Here is a 20,111-nt window from a genome sequence, read left to right as displayed (position 1 = left end):
GCTTGCTTACAGCAACGTGCTATATGTTCTGAATGCCCGAATTGGGAATCTGTGTCAGAACTTTGTTAGGAATTATGTGATCCTTACTAGCTGGAAGTAAGGGAGATGGGGCATGAAGTTATTTCTAGGAGTTGGAGACATACCAAGTTTAGCTCAGTTCTGGGCATGTTTGAAATACCTATACAAACTTGTTCCTACATAGTAACTTGCATCTTTGAATGAGAATGTGCTTGCTTGCAGCAACGTGCTATATGTTCTGAATGCCCGATTTGGGAATCTGTGTCAAAACTTTGTTAGGAATTATGTGATCCTTACTAGCTGGAAGTAAGGGAGATGGGGCATGAAGTTATTTCTAGGAGTTGGACACATACCAAGTTTAGCTCAGTTCTGGGCATCTTTGAAATACCTATACAAACTTGTTCCTACATAGTAACTTGCATCTTTGAATGAGAATCTGCTTGCTTACAGCAACGTGCTATATGTTCTGAATGCCCGAATTGGCAATCTGTGTCAAAACTTTGTTAGGAATTATGTGATCCTTACTAGCTGGAAGTAAGGGAGATGGGGCATGAAGTTATTTCTAGGAGTTGGACACATACCAAGTTTAGCTCAGTTCTGGGCATCTTTGAAATACCTATACAAACTTGTTACTACATAGTAACTTGCAACTTTGAATGAGAATCTGCTTGCTTACAGCAACGTGCTATATGTTCTGAATGCCCGAATTGGGAATCTGTGTCAAACCTTTGTTAGGAATTATGTGATCCTTACTAGATGGAAGTAAGGGAGATGGGGCATGAAGTTATTTCTAGGAGTTGGACACATACCAAGTTTAGCTCAGTTCTGGGCATCTTTGAAATACCTATACAAACTTGTTCCTACATAGTAACTTGCAACTTTGAATGAAAATGTGCTTGCTTACAGCAACGTGCTATATGTTCTGAATGCCCGAATTGGGAATATGTGTCAAACCTTTGTTAGGAATTATGGGATCCTTACTAGCTGGAAGTAAGGGAGATGGGGCACGAAGTTATTTCTAGGAGTTGGACACATACCAAGTTTAGCTCAGTTCTGGGCATCTTTGAAATACCTATACAAACTTGTTCCTACATAGTAACTTGCATCTTTGAATGAGAATCTGCTTGCTTACAGCAACGTGCTATATGTTCTGAATGCCCGAATTGGGAATCTGTGTCAAAACTTTGTTAGGAATTATGTGATCCTTACTAGCTGGAAGTAAGGGAGATGGGGCATGAAGTTATTTCTAGAAGTTGGACACATACCAAGTTTAGCTCAGTTCTGGGCATCTTTGAAATACCTATACAAACTTGTTCCTACATAGTAACTTGCAACTTTGAATGAGAATGTGCTTGCTTAGAGCAACGTGCTATATTTTCTGAATGCCCGAATTGGCAATCTGTGTCAAAACTTTGTTAGGAATTATGTGATCCTTACTAGCTGGAAGTAAGGGAGATGGGGCATGCAGTTATTTCTAGGAGTTGGACACATACCAAGTTTAGCTCAGTTCTGGGCATCTTTGAAATACCTATACAAACTTGTTCCTACATAGTAACTTGCAACTCTGAATGAGAATGTGCTTGCTTACAGCAACGTGCTATATGTTCTGAATGCCCGAATTGGGAATCTGTGTCAAAACTTTGTTAGGATTTATGTGATCCTTACTAGCTGGAAGTAAGGGAGATGGAGCATGAAGTTATTTCTAGGAGTTGGACACATACCAAGTTTAGCTCAGTTCTGGGCATCTTTGAAATACCTATACAAACTTGTTCCTAAATAGTAACTTGCAACTCTGAATGAGAATGTGCTTGCTTACAGCAACGTGCTATATGTTCTGAATGCCCGAATTGGGAATCTGTGTCAGAACTTTGTTAGGAATTATGTGATCCTTACTAGCTGGAAGTAAGGGAGATGGGGCATGAAGTTATTTCTAGGAGTTGGACACATACCAAGTTTAGCTCAGTTCTGGGCATCTTTGAAATACCTATACAAATTTGTTCCTACATAGTAACTTGCATCTTTGAATGAGAATCTGCTTGCTTGCAGCAACGTGCTATATGTTCTGAATGCCCGAATTGGCAATCTGTGTCAAAACTTTTTAGGAATTATGTGATCCTTACTAGCTGGAAGTAAGGGAGATGGGGCATGAAGTTATTTCTAGGAGTTGGACACATACCATGTTTAGCTCAGTTCTGGGCATCTTTGAAATACCTATACAAACTTGTTCCTACATAGTAACTTGCATCTTTGAATGAGAATCTGCTTGCTTACAGCAACGTGCTATATGTTCTGAATGCCCGAATTGGCAATCTGTGTCAAATCTTTGTTAGGAATTATGTGATCCTTACTAGCTGGAAGTAAGGGAGATGGGGCATGAAGTTATTTCTAGGAGTTGGACACATACCAAGTTTAGCTCAGTTCTGGGCATCTTTGAAATACCTATACAAACTTGTTCCTACATAGTAACTTGCAACCTGAATGAGAATCTGCTTGCTTACAGCAACGTGCTATATGTTCTGAATGCCCGAATTGGGAATCTGTGTCAAAACTTTGTTAGGAATTATGTGATCCTTACTAGCTGGAAGTAAGGGAGATGGGGCATGAAGTTATTTCTAGGAGTTGGACACATACCAAGTTTAGCTCAGTTCTGGGCATCTTTGAAATACCTATACAAACTTGTTCCTACATAGTAACTTGCAACTTTGAATGAGAATCTGCTTGCTTACAGCAACGTGCTATATGTTCTGAATGCCCGAATTGGGAATCTGTGTCAAACCTTTGTTAGGAATTATGTGATCCTTACTAGCTGGAAGTAAGGGAGATGGGGCATGAAGTTATTTCTAGGAGTTGGACACATACCAAGTTTAGCTCAGTTCTGGGCATCTTTGAAATACCTATACAAACTTGTTCCTACATAGTAACTTGCAACTTTGAATGAGAATCTGCTTGCTTACAGCAACGTGCTATATGTTCTGAATGCCCGAATTGGGAATCTGTGTCAAACCTTTGTTAGGAATTATGTGATCCTTACTAGCTGGAAGTAAGGGAGATGGGGCACGAAGTTATTTCTAGGAGTTGGACACATACCAAGTTTAGCTCAGTTCTGGGCATCTTTGAAATACCTATACAAACTTGTTCCTACATAGTAACTTGCATCTTTGAATGAGAATGTGCTTGCTTACAGCAACGTGCTATATGTTCTGAATGCCCGAATGGGGAATCTGTGTCAAAACTTTGTTAGGAATTATGTGATCCTTACTAGCTGGAAGTAAGGGAGATGGGGCACGAAGTTATTTCTAGGACTTGGACACATACCAAGTTTAGCTCAGTTCTGGGCATCTTTGAAATACCTATACAAACTTGTTCCTACATAGTAACTTGCATCTTTGAATGAGAATGTGCTTGCTTACAGCAACGTGCTATATGTTCTGAATGCCCGAATTGGCAATCTGTGTCAAAACTTTGTTAGGAATTATGTGATCCTTACTAGCTGGAAGTAAGGGAGATGGGGCATGAAGTTATTTCTAGGACTTGGACACATACCAAGTTTAGCTCAGTTCTGGGCATCTTTGAAATACCTATACAAACTTGTTCCTACATAGTAACTTGCAACTTTGAATGAAAATGTGCTTGCTTACAGCAACGTGCTATATGTTCTGAATGCCCGAATTGGGAATCTGTGTCAAAACTTTGTTAGGAATTATGTGATCCTTACTAGCTGGAAGTAAGGGAGATGGGGCATGAAGTTATATCTAGGAGTTGGACACATACCAAGTTTAGCTCAGTTCTGGGCATCTTTGAAATACCTATACAAACTTGTTCCTACATAGTAACTTGCATCTTTGAATGAGAATCTGCTTGCTTACAGCAACGTGCTATATGTTCTGAATGCCCGAATTGGCAATCTGTGTCAAAACTTTGTTAGGAATTATGTGATCCTTACTAGCTGGAAGTAAGGGAGATGGGGCATGAAGTTATTTCTAGGAGTTGGACACATACCAAGTTTAGCTCAGTTCTGGGCATCTTTGAAATACCTATACAAACTTGTTCCTACATAGTAACTTGCATCTTTGAATGAGAATCTGCTTGCTTACAGCAACGTGCTATATGCTCTGAATGCCCGAATTGGGAATCTGTGTCAAAACTTTGTTAGGAATTATGTGATCCTTACTAGCTGGAAGTAAGGGAGATGGGGCATGAAGTTATTTCTAGGAGTTGGACACATACCAAGTTTAGCTCAGTTCTGGGCATCTTTGAAATACCTATACAAACTTGTTCCTACATAGTAACTTGCAACTTTGAATGAGAATGTGCTTGCTTACAGCAACGTGCTATATGTTCTGAATGCCCGAATTGGGAATCTGTGTCAGAACTTTGTTAGGAATTATGTGATCCTTACTAGCTGGAAGTAAGGGAGTTGGGGCATGAAGTCATTTCTAGGAGTTGGACACATACCAAGTTTAGCTCAGTTCTGGGCATCTTTGAAATACCTATACAAACTTGTTCCTACATAGTAACTTGCATCTTTGAATGAGAATGTGCTTGCTTACAGCAACGTGCTATATGTTCTGAATGCCCGAATTGGCAATCTGTGTCAGAACTTTGTTAGGAATTATGTGATCCTTACTAGCTGGAAGTAAGGGAGATGGGGCATGAAGTCATTTCTAGGAGTTGGACACATACCAAGTTTAGCTCAGTTCTGGGCATCTTTGAAATACCTATACAAACTTGTTCCTACATACTAACTTGCATCTTTGAATGAGAATGTGCTTGCTTACAGCAACGTGCTATATGTTCTGAATGCCCGAATTGGCAATCTGTGTCAAAACTTTGTTAGGAATTATGTGATCCTTACTAGCTGGAAGTAAGGGAGATGGGGCATGAAGTTATTTCTAGGAGTTGGACACATACCAAGTTTAGCTCAGTTCTGGGCATCTTTGAAATACCTATACAAACTTGTTCCTACATAGTAACTTGCAACTTTGAATGAGAATGTGCTTGCTTGCAGCAACGTGCTATATGTTCTGAATGCCCGATTTGGGAATCTGTGTCAAAACTTTGTTAGGAATTATGTGATCCTTACTAGCTGGAAGTACGGGAGATGGGGCATGAAGTTATTTCTAGGAGTTGGACACATACCAAGTTTAGCTCAGTTCTGGGCATCTTTGAAATACCTATACAAACTTGTTCCTACATAGTAACTTGCATCTTTGAATGAGAATGTGCTTGCTTACAGCAACGTGCTATATGTTCTGAATGCCCGAATTGGCAATCTGTGTCAAAACTTTGTTAGGATTTATGTGATCCTTACTAGATGGAAGTAAGGGAGATGGGGCATGAAGTTATTTCTAGGAGTTGGACACATACCAAGTTTAGCTCAGTTCTGGGCATCTTTGAAATACCTATGCAAACTTGTTCCTACATAGTAACTTGCATCTTTAAATGAGAATCTGCTTGCTTACAGCAACGTGCTGTATGTTCTGAATGCCCGAATTGGCAATCTGTGTCAAAACTTTGTTAGGAATTATGTGATCCTTACTAGCTGGAAGTAAGGGAGATGGGGCACGAAGTTATTTCTAGGAGTTGGACACATACCAAGTTTAGCTCAGTTCTGGGCATCTTTGAAATACCTATACAAACTTGTTCCTACATAGTAACTTGCATCTTTGAATGAGAATCTGCTTGCTTACAGCAACGTGCTATATGTTCTGAATGCCCGAATTGGCAATCTGTGTCAAAACTTTGTTAGGAATTATGTGATCCTTACTAGCTGGAAGTAAGGGAGATGGGGCATGAAGTTATTTCTAGGAGTTGGACACATACCAAGTTTAGCTCAGTTCTGGGCATCTTTGAAATACCTATACAAACTTTTCCTACATAGTAACTTGCAATTTGAATGAGAATGTGCTTGCTTACAGCAACGTGCTATATGTTCTGAATGCCCGAATTGGGAATCTGTGTCAAAACTTTGTTAGGAATTATGTGATCCTTACTAGCTGGAAGTAAGGGAGATGGGGCATGAAGTTATTTCTAGGAGTTGGACACATACCAAGTTTAGCTCAGTTCTGGGCATCTTTGAAATACCTATACAAACTTGTTCCTACATAGTAACTTGCAACTTTGAATGAGAATGTGCTTGCTTACAGCAACGTGCTATATGTTCTGAATGCCCGAATTGGGAATCTGTGTCAAAACTTTGTTAGGAATTATGTGATCCTTACTAGCTGGAAGTAAGGGAGATGGGGCATGAAGTTATTTCTAGGAGTTGGACACATACCAAGTTTAGCTCAGTTTTGGGCATCTTTGAAATACCTATACAAACTTGTTCCTACATAGTAACTTGCAACTTTGAATGAAAATGTGCTTGCTTACAGCAACGTGCTATATGTTCTGAATGCCCGAATTGGGAATCTGTGTCAGAACTTTGTTAGGAATTATGTGATCCTTACTAGCTGGAAGTAAGGGAGATGGGGCATGAAGTTATTTCTAGGAGTTGGAGACATACCAAGTTTAGCTCAGTTCTGGGCATGTTTGAAATACCTATACAAACTTGTTCCTACATAGTAACTTGCAACTTTGAATGAGAATGTGCTTGCTTGCAGCAAAGTGCTATATGTTCTGAATGCCCGATTTGGGAATCTGTGTCAAAACTTTGTTAGGAATTATGTGATCCTTACTAGCTGGAAGTAAGGGAGATGGGGCATGAAGTTATTTCTAGGAGTTGGACACATACCAAGTTTAGCTCAGTTCTGGGCATCTTTGAAATACCTATACAAACTTGTTCCTACATAGTAACTTGCAACTTTGAATGAGAATGTGCTTGCTTGCAGCAACGTGCTATATGTTCTGAATGCCCGATTTGGGAATCTGTGTCAAAACTTTGTTAGGAATTCTGTGATCCTTACTAGCTGGAAGTAAGGGAGATGGGGCATGAAGTTATTTCTAGGAGTTGGACACATACCAAGTTTAGCTCAGTTCTGGGCATCTTTGAAATACCTATACAAACTTGTTCCTACATAGTAACTTGCATCTTTGAATGAGAATCTGCTTGCTTACAGCAACGTGCTATATGTTCTGAATGCCCGATTGGCAATCTGTGTCAAAACTTTGTTAGGAATTATGTGATCCTTACTAGCTGGAAGTAAGGGAGATGGGGCATGAAGTTATTTCTAGGAGTTGGACACATACCAAGTTTAGCTCAGTTCTGGGCATCTTTGAAATACCTATACAAACATGTTCCTACATAGTAACTTGCAACTTTGAATGAGAATGTGCTTGCTTGCAGCAACGTGCTATATGTTCTGAATGCCCGATTTGGGAATCTGTGTCAAAACTTGTTAGGAATTATGTGATCCTTACTAGCTGGAAGTAAGGGAGATGGGGCATGAAGTTATTTCTAGGAGTTGGACACATACCAAGTTTAGCTCAGTTCTGGGCATCTTTGAAATACCTATACAAACATGTTCCTACATAGTAACTTGCAACTTTGAATGAGAATGTGCTTGCTTGCAGCAACGTGCTATATGTTCTGAATGCCCGATTTGGGAATCTGTGTAAAAACTTGTTAGGAATTATGTGATCCTTACTAGCTGGAAGTAAGGGAGATGGGGCATGAAGTTATTTCTAGGAGTTGGACACATACCAATTTTAGCTCAGTTCTGGGCATCTTTGAAATACCTATACAAACTTGTTCCTACATAGTAACTTGCAACTTTGAATGAAAATGTGCTTGCTTACAGCAACGTGCTATATGTTCTGAATGCCCGAATTGGGAATCTGTGTCAAAACTTTGTTAGGAATTATGTGATCCTTACTAGCTGGAAGTAAGGGAGATGGGGCATGAAGTTATTTCTAGGAGTTGGACACATACCAAGTTTAGCTCAGTTCTGGGCATCTTTGAAATACCTATACAAACTTGTTCCTACATAGTAACTTGCATCTTTGAATGAGAATGTGCTTGCTTACAGCAACGTGCTATATGTTCTGAATGCCCGAATTGGCAATCTGTGTCAGAACTTTGTTAGGAATTATGTGATCCTTACTAGCTGGAAGTAAGGGAGATGGAGCATGAAGTTATTTCTAGGAGTTGGACACATACCAAGTTTAGCTCAGTTCTGTGCATCTTTGAAATACCTCTACAAACTTGTTCCTACATAGTAACTTGCATCTTTGAATGAGAATGTGCTTGCTTACAGCAACGTGCTATATGTTCTGAATGCCCGAATTGGGAATCTGTGTCAAAACTTTGTTAGGAATTATGTGATCCTTACTAGCTGGAAGTAAGGGAGATGGGGCATGAAGTTATTTCTAGGAGTTGGACACATACCAAGTTTAGCACAGTTCTGGGCATCTTTGAAATACCTATACAAACTTGTTCCTACATAGTAACTTGCAACTTTGAATGAAAATGTGCTTGCTTACAGCAACGTGCTGTATGTTCTGAATGCCCGAATTGGGAATCTGTGTCAAAACTTTGTTAGGAATTATGTGATCCTTACTAGCTGGAAGTAAGGGAGATGGGGCATGAAGTTATTTCTAGGAGTTGGACACATACCAAGTTTAGCTCAGTTCTGGGCATCTTTGAAATACCTATACAAACTTGTTCCTACATAGTAACTTGCATCTTTGAATGAGAATCTGCTTGCTTACAGCATCGTGCTATATGTTCTGAATGCCCGAATTGGCAATCTGTGTCAAAACTTTGTTAGGAATTATGTGATCCTTACTAGCTGGAAGTAAGGGAGATGGGGCATGAAGTTATTTCTAGGAGTTGGACACATACCAAGTTTAGCTCAGTTCTGGGCATCTTTGAAATACCTATACAAACTTGTTCCTACATAGTAACTTGCAACTTTGAATGAAAATGTGCTTGCTTACAGCAACGTGCTATATGTTCTGAATGCCCGAATTGGGAATCTGTGTCAGAACTTTGTTAGGAATTATGTGATCCTTACTAGCTGGAAGTAAGGGAGATGGTGCATGAAGTTATTTCTAGGAGTTGGACACATACCAAGTTTAGCTCAGTTCTGGGCATGTTTGAAATACCTATACAAACTTGTTCCTACATAGTAACTTGCAACTTTGAATGAGAATGTGCTTGCTTGCAGCAACGTGCTATATGTTCTGAATGCCCGATTTGGGAATCTGTGTCAAAACTTTGTTAGGAATTATGTGATCCTTACTAGCTGGAAGTAAGGGAGATGGGGCATGAAGTTATTTCTAGGAGTTGGACACATACCATGTTTAGCTTAGTTCTGGGCATCTTTGAAATACCTATACACACGTGTTCCTACATAGTAACTTGCATCTTTGAATGAGAATGTGCTTGCTTACAGCAACGTGCTATATGTTCTGAATGCCCGAATTGGCAATCTGTGTGAAAACTTTGTTAGGAATTATGTGATCCTTACTAGCTGGAAGTAAGGGAGATGGGGCATGAAGTTATTTCTAGGAGTTGGACACATACCAAGTTTAGCTCAGTTCTGGGCATCTTTGAAATACCTATACACACTTGTTCCTACATAGTAACTTGCAACTTTGAATGAGAATGTGCTTGCTTACAGCAACGTGCTATATGTTCTGAATGCCCGAATTGGGAATCTGTGTCAAAACTTTGTTAGGAATTATGTGATCCTTACTAGCTGGAAGTAAGGGAGATGGGGCATGAAGTTATTTCTAGGAGTTGGACACATACCAAGTTTAGCTCAGTTCTGGGCATCTTTGAAATACCTATACACACTTGTTCCTACATAGTAACTTGCATCTTTGAATGAGAATGTGCTTGCTTACAGCAACGTGCTATATGTTCTGAATGCCCGAATTGGCAATCTGTGTCAAAACTTTGTTAGGAATTATGTGATCCTTACTAGCTGGAAGTAAGGGAGATGGGGCATGAAGTTATTTCTAGGAGTTGGACACATACCAAGTTTAGCTCAGTTCTGGGCATCTTTGAAATACCTATACAAACTTGTTCCTACATAGTAACTTGCATCTTTGAATGAGAATGTGCTTGCTTGCAGCAACGTGCTATATGTTCTGAATGCCCGATTTGGGAATCTGTGTCAAAACTTTGTTAGGAATTATGTGATCCTTACTAGCTGGAAGGAAGGGAGATGGGGCATGAAGTTATTTCTAGGAGTTGGACACATACCAAGTTTAGCTCAGTTCTGGGCATCTTTGAAATACCTATACAAACTTGTTCCTACATAGTAACTTGCATCTTTGAATGAGAATCTGCTTGCTTACAGCAACGTGCTATATGTTCTGAATGCCCGAATTGGCAATCTGTGTCAAAACTTTGTTAGGAATTATGTGATCCTTACTAGCTGGAAGTAAGGGAGATGGGGCATGAAGTTATTTCTAGGAGTTGGACACATACCAAGTTTAGCTCAGTTCTGGGCATCTTTGAAATACCTATACAAACTTGTTACTACATAGTAACTTGCAACTTTGAATGAGAATCTGCTTGCTTACAGCAACGTGCTATATGTTCTGAATGCCCGAATTGGGAATCTGTGTCAAACCTTTGTTAGGAATTATGTGATCCTTACTAGCTGGAAGTAAGGGAGATGGGGCATGAAGTTATTTCTAGGAGTTGGACACATACCAAGTTTAGCTCAGTTCTGGGCATCTTTGAAATACCTATACAAACTTGTTCCTACATAGTAACTTGCAACTTTGAATGAAAATGTGCTTGCTTACAGCAACGTGCTATATGTTCTGAATGCCCGAATTGGGAATATGTGTCAAACCTTTGTTAGGAATTATGGGATCCTTACTAGCTGGAAGTAAGGGAGATGGGGCACGAAGTTATTTCTAGGAGTTGGACACATACCAAGTTTAGCTCAGTTCTGGGCATCTTTGAAATACCTATACAAACTTGTTCCTACATAGTAACTTGCATCTTTGAATGAGAATCTGCTTGCTTACAGCAACGTGCTATATGTTCTGAATGCCCGAATTGGGAATCTGTGTCAAAACTTTGTTAGGAATTATGTGATCCTTACTAGCTGGAAGTAAGGGAGATGGGGCATGAAGTTATTTCTAGAAGTTGGACACATACCAAGTTTAGCTCAGTTCTGGGCATCTTTGAAATACCTATACAAACTTGTTCCTACATAGTAACTTGCAACTTTGAATGAGAATGTGCTTGCTTAGAGCAACGTGCTATATTTTCTGAATGCCGAATTGGCAATCTGTGTCAAAACTTTGTTAGGAATTATGTGATCCTTACTAGCTGGAAGTAAGGGAGATGGGGCATGCAGTTATTTCTAGGAGTTGGACACATACCAAGTTTAGCTCAGTTCTGGGCATCTTTGAAATACCTATACAAACTTGTTCCTACATAGTAACTTGCAACTCTGAATGAGAATGTGCTTGCTTACAGCAACGTGCTATATGTTCTGAATGCCCGAATTGGGAATCTGTGTCAAAACTTTGTTAGGAATTATGTGATCCTTACTAGCTGGAAGTAAGGGAGATGGAGCATGAAGTTATTTCTAGGAGTTGGACACATACCAAGTTTAGCTCAGTTCTGGGCATCTTTGAAATACCTATACAAACTTGTTCCTAAATAGTAACTTGCAACTCTGAATGAGAATGTGCTTGCTTACAGCAACGTGCTATATGTTCTGAATGCCCGAATTGGGAATCTGTGTCAGAACTTTGTTAGGAATTATGTGATCCTTACTAGCTGGAAGTAAGGGAGATGGGGCATGAAGTTATTTCTAGGAGTTGGACACATACCAAGTTTAGCTCAGTTCTGGGCATCTTTGAAATACCTATACAAACTTGTTCCTACATAGTAACTTGCATCTTTGAATGAGAATCTGCTTGCTTGCAGCAACGTGCTATATGTTTTGAATGCCCGAATTGGCAATCTGTGTCAAAACTTTTTAGGAATTATGTGATCCTTACTAGCTGGAAGTAAGGGAGATGGGGCATGAAGTTATTTCTAGGAGTTGGACACATACCAAGTTTAGCTCAGTTCTGGGCATCTTTGAAATACCTATACAAACTTGTTCCTACATAGTAACTTGCATCTTTGAATGAGAATCTGCTTGCTTACAGCAACGTGCTATATGTTCTGAATGCCCGAATTGGGAATCTGTGTCAAATCTTTGTTAAGAATTATGTGATCCTTACTAGCTGGAAGTAAGGGAGATGAGGCATGAAGTTATTTCTAGGAGTTGGACACATACCAAGTTTAGCTCAGTTCTGGGCATCTTTGAAATACCTATACAAACTTGTTCCTACATAGTAACTTGCAACCTGAATGAGAATCTGCTTGCTTACAGCAACGTGCTATATGTTCTGAATGCCCGAATTGGGAATCTGTGTCAAAACTTTGTTAGGAATTATGTGATCCTTACTAGCTGGAAGTAAGGGAGATGGGGCATGAAGTTATTTCTAGAGGTTGGACACATACCAAGTTTAGCTCAGTTCTGGGCATCTTTGAAATACCTATACAAACTTGTTCCTACATAGTAACTTGCAACTTTGAATGAGAATCTGCTTGCTTACAGCAACGTGCTATATGTTCTGAATGCCCGAATTGGGAATCTGTGTCAAACCTTTGTTAGGAATTATGTGATCCTTACTAGCTGGAAGTAAGGGAGATGGGGCATGAAGTTATTTCTAGGAGTTGGACACATACCAAGTTTAGCTCAGTTCTGGGCATCTTTGAAATACCTATACAAACTTGTTCCTACATAGTAACTTGCAACTTTGAATGAAAATGTGCTTGCTTACAGCAACGTGCTATATGTTCTGAATGCCCGAATTGGGAATATGTGTCAAACCTTTGTTAGGAATTATGTGATCCTTACTAGCTGGAAGTAAGGGAGATGGGGCACGAAGTTATTTCTAGGAGTTGGACACATACCAAGTTTAGCTCAGTTCTGGGCATCTTTGAAATACCTATACAAACTTGTTCCTACATAGTAACTTGCATCTTTGAATGAGAATCTGCTTGCTTACAGCAACGTGCTATATGTTCTGAATGCCCGAATTGGGAATCTGTGTCAAAACTTTGTTAGGAATTATGTGATCCTTACAAGCTGGAAGTAAGGGAGATGGGGCATGAAGTTATTTCTAGGAGTTGGACACATACCAAGTTTAGCTCAGTTCTGGGCATCTTTGAAATACCTATACAAACTTGTTCCTACATAGTAACTTGCAACTTTGAATGAAAATGTGCTTGCTTACAGCAAGGTGCTATATGTTCTGAATGCCCGAATTGGGAATCTGTGTCAAAACTTTGTTAGGAATTATGTGATCCTTACTAGCTGGAAGTAAGGGAGATGGGGCACGAAGTTATTTCTAGGAGTTGGACACATACCAAGTTTAGCTCAGTTCTGGCCATCTTTGAAATACCTATACAAACTTGTTCCTACATAGTAACTTGCATCTTTGAATGAGAATCTGCTTGCTTACAGCAACGTGCTATATGCTCTGAATGCCCGAATTGGGAATCTGTGTCAAAACTTTGTTAGGAATTATGTGATCCTTACTAGCTGGAAGTAAGGGAGATGGGGCATGAAGTTATTTCTAGGAGTTGGACACATACCAAGTTTAGCTCAGTTCTGGGCATCTTTGAAATACCTATACAAACTTGTTCCTACATAGTAACTTGCAACTTTGAATGAGAATGTGCTTGCTTACAGCAACGTGCTATATGTTCTGAATGCCCGAATTGGCAATCTGTGTCAAAACTTTGTTAGGAATTATGTGATCCTTACTAGCTGGAAGTAAGGGAGATGGGGCATGAAGTTATTTCTAGGAGTTGGACACATACCAAGTTTAGCTCAGTTCTGGGCATCTTTGAAATACCTATACAAACTTGTTCCTACATAGTAACTTGCATCTTTGAATGAGAATCTGCTTGCTTACAGCAACGTGCTATATGTTCTGAATGCCCGAATTGGGAATCTGTGTCAAAACTTTGTTAGGAATTATGTGATCCTTACTAGCTGGAAGTAAGGGAGATGGGGCATGAAGTTATTTCTAGGAGTTGGACACATACCAAGTTTAGCTCAGTTCTGGGCATCTTTGAAATACCTATACAAACTTGTTCCTACATAGTAACTTGCAACCTGAATGAGAATCTGCTTGCTTACAGCAACGTGCTGTATGTTCTGAATGCCCGAATTGGCAATCTGTGTCAAAACTTTGTTAGGAATTATGTGATCCTTACTAGCTGGAAGTAAGGGAGATGGGGCATGAAGTTATTTCTAGGAGTTGGACACATACCAAGTTTAGCTCAGTTCTGGGCATCTTTGAAATACCTATACAAACTTGTTCCTACATAGTAACTTGCAACTTTGAATGAGAATCTGCTTGCTTACAGCAACGTGCTATATGTTCTGAATGCCCGAATTGGGAATCTGTGTCAAAACTTTGTTAGGAATTATGTGATCCTTACTAGCTGGAAGTAAGGGAGATGGGGCATGAAGTTATTTCTAGGAGTTGGACACATACCAAGTTTAGCTCAGTTCTGGGCATCTTTGAAATACCTATACAAACTTGTTCCTACATAGTAACTTGCAACTTTGAATGAGAATGTGCTTGCTTACAGCAACGTGCTATATGTTCTGAATGCCCGAATTGGGAATCTGTGTCAAAACTTTGTTAGGAATTATGTGATCCTTACTAGCTGGAAGTAAGGGAGATGGGGCATGAAGTTATTTCTAGGAGTTGGAGACATACCAAGTTTAGCTCAGTTCTGGGCATCTTTGAAATACCTATACAAACTTGTTCCTACATAGTAACTTGCAACTCTGAATGAGAATGTGCTTGCTTACAGCAACGTGCTATATGTTCTGAATGCCCGAATTGGGAATCTGTGTCAGAACTTTGTTAGGAATTATGTGATCCTTACTAGCTGGAAGTAAGGGAGATGGGGCATGAAGTTATTTCTAGGAGTTGGACACATACCAAGTTTAGCTCAGTTCTGGGCATCTTTGAAATACCTATACAAACTTGTTCCTACATAGTAACTTGCAGCTTTGAATGAGAATGTGCTTGCTTACAGCAACGTGCTATATGTTCTGAATGCCCGAATTGGCAATCTGTGTCAAAACTTTGTTAGGAATTATGTGATCCTTACTAGCTGGAAGTAAGGGAGATGGGGCATGAAGTTATTTCTAGGAGTTGGACACATACCAAGTTTAGCTCAGTTCTGGGCATCTTTGAAATACCTATACAAACTTGTTCCTACATAGTAACTTGCAACTTTGAATGAGAATGTGCTTGCTTACAGCAACGTGCTATATGTTCTGAATGCCCGAATTGGGAATCTGTGTCAAAACTTTGTTAGGAATTATGTGATCCTTACTAGCTGGAAGTAAGGGAGATGGGGCATGAAGTTATTTCTAGGAGTTGGACACATACCAAGTTTAGCTCAGTTCTGGGCATCTTTGAAATACCTATACAAACTTGTTCCTACATAGTAACTTGCATCTTTGAATGAGAATCTGCTTGCTTACAGCAACGTGCTATATGTTCTGAATGCCCGAATTGGCAATCTGTGTCAAACCTTTGTTAGGAATTATGTGATCCTTACTAGCTGGAAGTAAGGGAGATGGGGCATGAAGATATTTCTAGGAGTTGGACACATACCAAGTTTAGCTCAGTTCTGGGCATCTTTGAAATACCTATACAAACTTGTTCCTACATAGTAACTTGCATCTTTGAATGAGAATCTGCTTGCTTACAGCAACGTGCTATATGTTCTGAATGCCCGAATTGGCAATCTGTGTCAAAACTTTGTTAGGAATTATGTGATCCTTACTAGCTGGAAGTAAGGGAGATGGGGCATGAAGTTATTTCTAGGAGTTGGACACATACCAAGTTTAGCTCAGTTCTGGGCATCTTTGAAATACCTATACAAACTTGTTCCTACATAGTAACTTGCATCTTTGAATGAGAATGTGCTTGCTTACAGCAACGTGCTATATGTTCTGAATGCCCGAATTGGCAATCTGTGTCAAAACTTTGTTAGGAATTATGTGATCCTTACTAGCTGGAAGTAAGGGAGATGGGGCATGAAGTTATTTCTAGGAGTTGGACACATACCAAGTTTAGCTCAGTTCTGGGCATCTTTGAAATACCTATACAAACTTGTTCCTACATAGTAACTTGCAACTTTGAATGAAAATGTGCTTGCTTACAGCAACGTGCTATATGTTCTGAATGCCCGAATTGGGAATATGTGTCAAACCTTTGTTAGGAATTATGTGATCCTTACTAGCTGGAAGTAAGGGAGATGGGGCACGAAGTTATTTCTAGGAGTTGGACACATACCAAGTTTAGCTCAGTTCTGGGCATCTTTGAAATACCTATACAAACTTGTTCCTACATAGTAACTTGCATCTTTGAATGAGAATCTGCTTGCTTACAGCAACGTGCTATATGTTCTGAATGCCCGAATGGGGAATCTGTGTCAAAACTTTGTTAGGAATTATGTGATCCTTACTAGCTGGAAGTAAGGGAGATGGGGCATGAAGTTATTTCTAGGAGTTGGACACATACCAAGTTTAGCTCAGTTCTGGGCATCTTTGAAATACCTATACAAACTTGTTCCTACATAGTAACTTGCAACTTTGAATGAAAATGTGCTTGCTTACAGCAACGTGCTATATGTTCTGAATGCCCGAATTGGGAATCTGTGTCAAAACTTTGTTAGGAATTATGTGATCCTTACTAGCTGGAAGTAAGGGAGATGGGGCATGAAGTTATTTCTAGGAGTTGGACACATACCAAGTTTAGCTCAGTTCTGGGCATCTTTGAAATACCTATACAAACTTGTTCCTACATAGTAACTTGCAACTTTGAATGAGAATGTGCTTGCTTAGAGCAACGTGCTATATGTTCTGAATGCCCGAATTGGGAATCTGTGTCAATACTTTGTTAGGAATTATGTGATCCTTACTAGCTGGAAGTAAGGGAGAAGGGGCATGCAGTTATTTCTAGGAGTTGGACACATACCAAGTTTAGCTCAGTTCTGGGCATCTTTGAAATACCTATACAAACTTGTTCCTACATAGTAACTTGCAACTTTGAATGAGAATGTGCTTGCTTACAGCAACGTGCTATATGTTCTGAATGCCCGAATTGGCAATCTGTGTCAAAATTTTGTTAGGAATTATGTGATCCTTACTAGCTGGAAGTAAGGGAGATGGGGCATGAAGTTATTTCTAGGAGTTGGAAACATACCAAGTTTAGATCAGTTCTGGGCATCTTTGAAATACCTATACAAACTTGTTCCTACATAGTAACTTGCAAATTTGAATGAAAATGTGCTTGCTTACAGCAACGTGCTATATGTTCTGAATGCCCGAATTGGCAATCTGTGTCAAAACTTTGTTAGGAATTATGTGATCCTTACTAGCTGGAAGTAAGGGAGATGGGGCATGAAGTTATTTCTAGGAGTTGGACACATACCAAGTTTAGCTCAGTTCTGGGCATCTTTGAAATACCTATACAAACTTGTTCCTACATAGTAACTTGCAACTTTGAATGAAAATGTGCTTGCTTACAGCAACGTGCTATATGTTCTGAATGCCCGAATTGGCAATCTGTGTCAAAACTTTGTTAGGAATTATGTGATCCTTACTAGCTGGAAGTAAGGGAGATGGGGCATGAAGTTATTTCTAGGAGTTGGACACATACCAAGTTTAGCTCAGTTCTGGGCATCTTTGAAATACCTATACAAACTTGTTCCTACATAGTAACTTGCATCTTTGAATGAGAATGTGCTTGCTTACAGCAACGTGCTATATGTTCTGAATGCCCGAATTGGCAATCTGTGTCAAAACTTTGTTAGGAATTATGTGATCCTTACTAGCTGGAAGTAAGGGAGATGGGGCATGAAGTTATTTCTAGGAGTTGGACACATACCAAGTTTAGCTCAGTTCTGGGCATCTTTGAAATACCTATACAAACTTGTTCCTACATAGTAACTTGCAACTTTGAATGAGAATGTGCTTGCTTACAGCAACGTGCTATATGTTCTGAATGCCCGAATTGGGAATCTGTGTCAAAACTTTGTTAGGAATTATGTGATCCTTACTAGCTGGAAGTAAGGGAGATGGGGCACGAAGTTATTTCTAGGAGTTGGACACATACCAAGTTTAGCTCAGTTCTGGGCATCTTTGAAATACCTATACAAACTTGTTCCTACATAGTAACTTGCAACTTTGAATGAGAATGTGCTTGCTTACAGCAACGTGCTATATGTTCTGTATGCCCGAATTGGGAATCTGTGTCAGAACTTTGTTAGGAATTATGTGATCCTTACTAGCTGGAAGTAAGGGAGATGGGGCACGAAGTTATTTCTAGGAGTTGGACACATAACAAGATTAGCTCAGTTCTGGGCATCTTTGAAATACCTATACAAACTTGTTCCTACATAGTAACTTGCATCTTTGAATGAGAATGTGCTTGCTTACAGCAACGTGCTATATGTTCTGAATGCCCGAATTGGCAATCTGTGTCAGAACTTTGTTAGGAATTATGTGATCCTTACTAGCTGGAAGTAAGGGAGATGGGGCATGAAGTTATTTCTAGGAGTTGGACACATACCAAGTTTAGCTCAGTTCTGGGCATCTTTGAAATACCTATACAAACTTGTTCCTACATAGTAACTTGCAACTTTGAATGAAAATGTGCTTGCTTACAGCAACGTGCTATATGTTCTGAATGCCCGAATTGGGAATATGTGTCAAACCTTTGTTAGGAATTATGTGATCCTTACTAGCTGGAAGTAAGGGAGATGGGGCACGAAGTTATTTCTAGGAGTTGGACACATACCAAGTTTAGCTCAGTTCTGGGCATCTTTGAAATACCTATACAAACTTGTTCCTACATAGTAACTTGCATCTTTGAATGAGAATCTGCTTGCTTACAGCAACGTGCTATATGTTCTGAATGCCCGAATTGGCAATCTGTGTCAAAACTTTGTTAGGAATTATGTGATCCTTACTAGCTGGAAGTAAGGGAGATGGGGCATGAAGTTATTTCTAGGAGTTGGACACATACCAAGTTTAGCTCAGTTCTGGGCATCTTTGAAATACCTATACAAACTTGTTCCTACATAGTATCTTGCAACTTTGAATGAAAATGTGCTTGCTTACAGCAACGTGCTATATGTTCTGAATGCCCGAATTGGGAATCTGTGTCAAAACTTTGTTAGGAATTATGTGATCCTTACTAGCTGGAAGTAAGGGAGATGGGGCATGAAGTTATTTCTAGGAGTTGGACACATACCAAGTTTAGCTCAGTTCTGGGCATCTTTGAAATACCTATACAAACTTGTTCCTACATAGTAACTTGCATCTTTGAATGAGAATCTGCTTGCTTACAGCAACGTGCTATATGTTCTGAATGCCCGAATTGGGAATCTGTGTCAAAACTTTGTTAGGAATTATGTGATCCTTACTAGCTGGAAGTAAGGGAGATGGGGCATGAAGTTATTTCTAGGAGTTGGACACATACCAAGTTTAGCTCAGTTCTGGGCATCTTTGAAATACCTATACAAACTTGTTCCTACATAGTAACTTGCAACCTGAATGAGAATCTGCTTGCTTACAGCAACGTGCTGTATGTTCTGAATGCCCGAATTGGCAATCTGTGTCAAAACTTTGTTAGGAATTATGTGATCCTTACTAGCTGGAAGTAAGGGAGATGGGGCATGAAGTTATTTCTAGGAGTTGGACACATACCAAGTTTAGCTCAGTTCTGGGCATCTTTGAAATACCTATACAAACTTGTTCCTACATAGTAACTTGCAACTTTGAATGAGAATCTGCTTGCTTACAGCAACGTGCTATATGTTCTGAATGCCCGAATTGGGAATCTGTGTCAAAACTTTGTTAGGAATTATGTGATCCTTACTAGCTGGAAGTAAGGGAGATGGGGCATGAAGTTATTTCTAGGAGTTGGACACATACCAAGTTTAGCTCAGTTCTGGGCATCTTTGAAATACCTATACAAACTTGTTCCTACATAGTAACTTGCAACTTTGAATGAGAATGTGCTTGCTTACAGCAACGTGCTATATGTTCTGAATGCCCGAATTGGGAATCTGTGTCAAA

Source organism: Diceros bicornis, chromosome 3, assembly GCF_020826845.1.
Source record: "Diceros bicornis minor isolate mBicDic1 chromosome 3, mDicBic1.mat.cur, whole genome shotgun sequence".
Classification (NCBI taxonomy): domain Eukaryota; kingdom Metazoa; phylum Chordata; class Mammalia; order Perissodactyla; family Rhinocerotidae; genus Diceros; species Diceros bicornis.
This window is presented reverse-complemented; position numbering follows the sequence as displayed.